The sequence below is a fragment of the Wolffia australiana genome, chromosome 9 (assembly GCF_029677425.1).
Source record: "Wolffia australiana isolate 7733 chromosome 9, ASM2967742v1".
Taxonomy (NCBI): domain Eukaryota; kingdom Viridiplantae; phylum Streptophyta; class Magnoliopsida; order Alismatales; family Araceae; genus Wolffia; species Wolffia australiana.
In genome coordinates, this window is record NC_135843.1 from 3,425,001 (window position 1) to 3,432,700 (window position 7,700).

A 7,700-nucleotide genomic window follows, 5' to 3' on the forward strand; every position below is an offset into this window, starting at 1 on the left:
TATTTTTTTATTGTGCAATTGAAATTCTAGAACATATTAGAAATAGATAGTAGCTCTTGAAGCCACACCATATTTAAACTAGGGGCCTTGGATCAATCAAAAACTTTTATTGGGCTGTGTCAGACCGAGAGGAAGATAGATGCACCAGTTGGGGATGTCCAATCAATATAATATTTTTGATATCTTTTATTGTGCAATTGAAATTCTAGAACACATTAGAAATAGAGTGTATCTCTGGAAGCTACACCATGTTTAAACTATGAGCCTAGGATCAATAAAAAACTTTTATCGGATTGGGTCTCAACTTTTTGCTTTTTTGTGTGTTTGCTTTGTCGAGCATTACAAATCAAGATTATCAGGGGTGGATGGTGGCAATGGTGATAGATCTATCTATGGGGATGAGGATTCAGGGGGATACATTTCAAAATTCAGGAATTAGGAAATGATGGTAATGGTACCCATCAAACATATCCAAGTATTTTAATAGGTAGGAATGGTGGTGGGAAAATGAAATTGTGGAAAGCCGGGGTAGAGAGGTGGAGTCTAATGATTGAAAATGTGCGACAGTGACTTACAGAGTATTTCAAGAAATTTATGTTGGTATATGTGATGTAGGAATGAATATTGGGAAGATCAACATGGTCCGCCTTCTACGTTCGAGAATAGTTGGCGAAAACGGCTTTAAGAGCATGGTGTGTCAGCTTGGAAAAGTATGGAGAATGGTCTGAACATAGGTTGGGCACCGAACAGCTGGGTGGAGGAGAAAAAGAAGAGTGACATATAATATTTGGGATGCAATCAATTAAAATTCCTTAGTGGCGAAGATGGAATACATTTTATAAGATAGGTATTATTCATTAAGGCATCAAACTAAAGATAATATGGGAGGTTCATCTCAATGAGTAGAGCTCAAGTCATCTGAATACGGTGATGATGTTTCATTCAGAAAAATATATTGAGACACATACGATGAAATAATTTGATAAATGATAACAAAATTGGCGCATACATAAAACATCTTGGAAAAAATCCAGCGCATTATGAAGCATTTTGCAAAGGGTTTTGGGTTTTTGTGGTTGTGGATTGTTGCTTGGTGATCCCAATGATGGAATGTTGCACTATAATGAGAAGATGATATCAATATCTGAGATAACATATACCCAAGTGAGTGAGTGTAATCATCTAAAAAGGCAATGTAATAGTTGCAAGATGGGGAGGAAATAAATGGACCCCAAATGTCAGAATGAATGTGATCAATTGGTTCAATTGAGGGAACGGCACCAATGAAATGATAGGATGAATGATGATGTTTGGCGAAGTCAAATGAATCACATGTAAAATTAGAAAAAGGCAAATTACAGATGTGATGAAAAATGGTGGAGGAAGAGTATGAGGTCCAAACAAGAGAATACAACCAGAAAATAGACAATGGAGTATACCTTGTAAATGTCGTGTCCATTCCCACGGCTCGAGAAAATCCTCCATACTATATGTAGATATTGAAAGGTACAGTGAAAAGGAAACAATGTAATGAAATACTTAAGGTTGTAGAAGATCATACTAATAAATAAAAGGTTTGTGGGAAACTTATGGAGATATGACATCATATAGGAATAATGATCACATAAGAGTGGTAGTTCCGTATCCTTTGAAAGTACATGTCAGCCTGTTGGGTTATGGGGCTATGGTTTGGTATATGAATAACATAATCAATGCATCAAAAGCTATAGATCAATTCAAAATCGATCTCTAAAACATATCACACTTAGAGTACCTTGTGGGGAACATTTTCAACCCTTGACTTGCTTCTTGGGAGAGCTTTTTCAAGTTGTTCACTTGTCCAGACTCTAAAAGTATCCATATGAGTAGTGCATCATTGGATCTCCTGTTCATCTTCACCAACCCTTATTGAAGACCTTGTGGATCTTCTCACCATCAAGAAGTGCTTGTGAAATGAGGGGGTAAAAAAAAGAAAGAAGAAAAGGGGGAGAAGATCTAGATGGTGTGAGCACCTAAAATGGGTGCTCCCCTTATTTATACTTGCTAAGAATTTTCATAAAAATCGTTAGTAAAAAAGTATATCTTCCAAATTCCTTTAGTCTTATGTGTTTGACCCTCTAGGATTATATATCAATCTAGTTAATAACATAAAAAGCCTAATAATATTTATTTACCAATTTTATTGATTAAATATAGAATTAAATTTATTATAAGCCTAATAATATATAGATTAATTAAAATATATCAATTAACCCAATCGATAGATTAAATTTGCAGCCTAAGGGGTGCCAAGCCACACCTCATGTTTTAGAAGATATAAAGTAGCCTTTGATGGAGTTATATGTGGCCGGCAAGCCAATCACACATTCCATATATCACTTTATGTTCATTAATAAAATATATTCATTATACTGCATGTGTGATGGTTATAATGAAGTCCATGAATATATGATTGGACTTAATGAATTATGATGACATCATAATATGGAGATCACTGGTCTTTAAGCATGTGTTCTAGATATTCCTATTCAAAGGATTCTCAAGAAGGACATTGAAATATCTGGATAGAATAACACTATCTAGCCTCATTCATATCATGAGTATGGTCATTTTCATAGCCATTAGTGTGGAGACATTGAGGACAGATAGTGGATGCTCTTTATTGGAAAGAGTTCACTGAATTGATCTGTAAAAATCCTTGAATGGTATAATACCAAACTATCAATTAGGTTGATTCGCATCACTTTTGTGTAAGTGGTCGTTAGATCTGAGATACCAAAGACAACTTGTGGACAAATGGTTGTACTTTGACTATAACCAACGAGTCTCTAATCATGGCATTATAAATAGTCTTAGTTTGGGTACATCAAGAAGTTCACGAAGATAACTGAGTGGTCAAGATGGAATCGTCCAACGTTGATATGAGAGGTGACAGCTCAAGGAAGACGATGCGATGAAGTCCTTGGCCAAGGTAGTGAAATATCGGAGAAGAGTTCTTCGATGATTTCTGAAGGCATCAGTACTAACTCAAATGACCGATTAGGTTTTGACAGTTGACCATGCCCTAAGTCGTCCAAGGAGCGTTAAATGGATGATGGATTATATGTACACGGTAACCGATGACGAACAGGTTCCATGAGTGAGTCCATACACACTCATTGTATCTTCTAGAACACAAGTTGTAGCTTGGCACCGCAGATGTTGGAGACTCGACATATCAATTGGGTTAAATCAATCCAACATTAATTAATCTATATGATGATATAGTTGATTAATTTGGAAGGCCAATAAAGGTTATTGAGCTGCTAGAGTCGTTAACTAGACTGATACATGGGCTTAGAGGGTCACACGCAAATGTTTGTTTGGACGTCGGAAGATACACTTACATTTTGGGGGTTTTTATGAAAAATACTCACTTAGTATAAATAAGGAAAGGCCCTGAAAGAAATTTACCCATGCCAGAATTTTTCAGGGGCCTTTCCCCTTCTTCTCTATCCCCGATATGATTGGGATGGCGTAACAACGACGACGGAAATTAAACAGGGCTCATCAATGAGGAGGAGATTCGACATGTCAAGGATCGTGTGGATACGTCTAGAGCTGCACACTGGAGCAGCTTTATTTGTCTCGCTCCGGGATCCAAGAAATCACAAACGCGATTCGTGAAAAGGTACATTTCATGATTTCATCGATGCCGTTCAAGTCATCTAGAACCCAACAATATTTATGCCTATCTTAACAATAAATATATATTTTAATGTGAATTAGGCTTTGTAACCCCTACATGCATCTTTTATGCATATCTCTGTGTTTATTTGGATAAAACTAATCCCATTCAACTTCTCTGAAGTCACATGGTTTATTCTCACGCCTGCAATGAGAATGTGGATGCAAGGGATAGTGATGAAGCAAAAATTGGGTGTTAATTTGTCGTTGTCATTATTTTCACATCAATCAAATAATTTTTTCATATGTAATCTTACTCACAAGGTATAAGATAGAGTAAGGTCATACCCATAGAGATTGGCTGAGGTAGAATCAATTGATGAGTTGGTGAGTGGAGAAAAAAGATCCCAAAATGATACTACTAATGAGTGTATATATAGTTTTATAAAGAGAAGTCTCCCTATATATTTTATTCATTTCCCAAAATTATAAAAATAAATCTATTTTCCAACTTAGAAAAATAAAACATTCATGAATATAAATTTCAAAAATTCTGGACAAATCATACTCTGACTCAAAAAATATTTTATATCTTCATATAATGTCATAAAAATCACAAAAATACTTAAAATTCATAAATTAAAAAAAAATCATTTAAAAGTATATCTAATCATCATAGGCATTCTAACATGCATATAAAACAAATTTAATGCAAATAAACATGTAAATATGTACATATTAAAAATACATAGATTTATGGTGGGGGAGATTGTGAGGTTTCAGTTATGGAATGAAGAAAACTTCCCTGACTTGGAATATGAGTTTTTAGTAAGTGAATCTCATATATTTATTAAGAATGAAGATGATCCTTCAAGATATACATAAAGACTTGTGGGAGCATGATGAATTTCTTTCTGTGGGGGAGATTATACTCATCTGAAATGATATAGAAGTATTACCATTAGTAAATAAATTTCTATCACAGAACTTCTCCATAAAGTGATTTGGGAGAATCAACTGACGTGGATGGAATTTGAATCTAGATAAATAGCTCAATAAAAATGGTATGATTTTCCAAATCCATGAACATAGAAACCATCACCAAAAGGGCTTAATGATTCATAGATTTTAAAGATGTCTGATGTTGATGATACATAGAGTTTATATCTCTAGAATAATCTACTACATGCTTTTTAAACAGAGATCCAAAATGAAAAAAATTAATGGTCCCATCATAATGATATTCATGATGTATTACATGCCGTGTACAACTAATATTGTGGCCTATGCTCTAAGATGTATAAGCACTAGAACGGTGTGAAACTTTTTATCATCATCTCGAGAAGACTGATGTCTCCAAAAGATAAAATGTGATTCTACTTTTGTGTGACACCAGTGTTGATATTGTACAAGTGATAGATTCAAGGTCTCATCAAAAGTTAAAAAACTAAATTCAATTTGGGAGATCATGTAGAAAGTTGAAGTCATAGTGGAAGAGTTCCACTGACCAACAGTAAACTAGACCCATACAAGACACTACTTGCTCAAAGTTTTTAAAATATATTCGTTTCAGTGATATGTCTCCTTTCTGCTAAGTTAACACTTATCCCCTTGGACGCAGGCCAAAAAGCTTACTTGACCATTTAAACAAAGCATCACCATGGCGTCAAAGTTTGTCTTTAAATACAAAAAAAATATAGAAAGTCCACTATTTTGTGAAAACAGGGTTTAAAATATTGAATGAAATTTTAGTGAAGTACAGATATCGAAAAAATCACATAAAAAATAGAGGTTAAAGAGATTTAGTAAGATACTAAGATTAAATATAAATACTACTATTATGCCTATTGATTAATGCTGATCAGACGTACCGTTAGAGAGAAAATGATAGAAAATGGGTGGAGGAGGGAGAAAGAGATAAGAGATCAATAAATGTAATAAAAATAGCATTTTAGATGAGAGAGAGACGTGTAAATATAATTATGGAAGAAGGAAAAAGAGAACACGCAAAAAAGAGAGAAAACATAACTACAAAATAACTTTCTGAGAATGGTCCCATAAAATTTATTATACAATCTTACTTCTTTAAAGAGAAATAAATAAATAAATAAAGAACGACGAGTTAAAAGAAAAATAAGAGAGGGGAACTCGGAAAAAAACAGAGTACATTCTGTTCGCTACTAGTTGAATAGTTGAAACGAAGAACAAAAGTAAAAGGAACAAGAGAAATGGCCTGATTGATTAGTTGAATGGTTTAATACCCCCATAACATACAGAGAGAAATTATAACATTTGAACTGGGTGGAAGATATTAACTCAAGGTTAATAATCTAACTGAGTATGACATAGAAAAATCCAGAAGACCCGAAACACACCACATTTAAATAATTCTTTGAAGCCCACACATATTCCAACTAGAACTTTATGTAAAACTTTGAAACTTTGAAATACTGTACATGAAACTCTGGGTGACACCCAAAGAAGAAGAAGAAGAAGAAGAAGAAGAAGAAGAAGAAGAAGAAGAAGAAGAAGAAGAAAGAGAAGTGAGAAGGAAGAGGATAAATGGAAGGATTTAATCACAGCTGAAATCAATCAACGGAGGATTCTGGGAATGCAGAAAGCGCGAGAAGACGCTGCCGTCGTCTCCCAACTGCGGGATGACGACGACGATGAAATGGTCCTCCGCGTTCTCGTACGATGACGACGACGGCGACGGGTTTGGGCTGACGACGACGATCTCCGCCATCGCAACGCGTCGTCCGGTCGTCGGAATGAAACGGCGGCGCTGCCGTCGCCGTGGAGAAGAGGAACAAGTTTTCTTTTTAAAACAGTTGAAGACGAAGACGTAACGATGAACCGAACGGGCCTGTTGCAGAAGGGCTAAAATAGTGACATTGGCGGCGACGTGGCTGCATCTGGGCCGTTGGTTCGGTCAATCCTGGCCGATGGATTCGGAGATTAGAAATTTAATCGAGGCTTTTAGGATTGACCGAGCAATAACCCCCTCCACTTTTTAACAATAATAAAATCCGAAGAACATGCAATGACGGTTCCGAAGTCTTTGTAATAAGAGATAATTGGAAGTCAGGAAAAGGCATAAGTTAACTCTACGGATTCAAGGAAACCAAAAAAAATTCATGGGCAAGCCGTGGAATTTCATTTTAAATATGAGTAAGAAATAATTGAGATATAATTAATTTTATGCATTTTTCTAATAAACTACGTGGAGCATGCAAAGGCTAAAGTCTTTGAAATAAGAGATAAACCTTGGGCAAACTAGGGAACTACGGTGAATTATTCATGCGCAGGTGAGAATTAACCAGGAAATCCAATCGTCAAGATAAACTTGGAAATCCGGAAAAGGCCCAAGTAAGGATTCAAGGAAAACAAGAAAATTTTATGCATTTTGAAATGCAGTTAAAATTGAAGCAACAATACCATATTTCTATGGTCAATTTCTAAATAAAAATTAAGCGTTAACACCTAACATGTGGATCAGGCATGGGGGTCAGAGACAAGAGAAATATCAATCCAGTCAGTGGAATCCTTGGTGATGAAGGTTACAAAAAAGTTTCAACACAGGTTTACATTATGATTTTATTTACTATTATTGTATGCATCCCAGTTAATAGGACTTTGGATTTGTAGCCTACCTTGTTCATGGATGACGACAGAGATCTTATCCTGCAGTTGCATTAATAATATTTAATTATTAAGTCGTTCATATTTTTTATGATAATTAATGTATTAGAGATTTGCATGAATTGATAAAAAGTATTTTACAATTTTGTGAGAATTTTTTTTTCTTGAATGTGTTGTCGTGGAATTATAATCATGTATAGGAAAATAGGTGAAGAAATTTCTTAGTAGCCAACATGTGTACTTGGGATAGAGCAATGTACATAGTAGCCCATGGGCCAAAGAGGAATCACCGCTTAGGGTACAATTGTTGAACCATGAACCATAAGGGCACACAATATCTAACATCTAAGTCCAACTACTCTTAAATAAACTCTTAAATTGTATTATTTTTT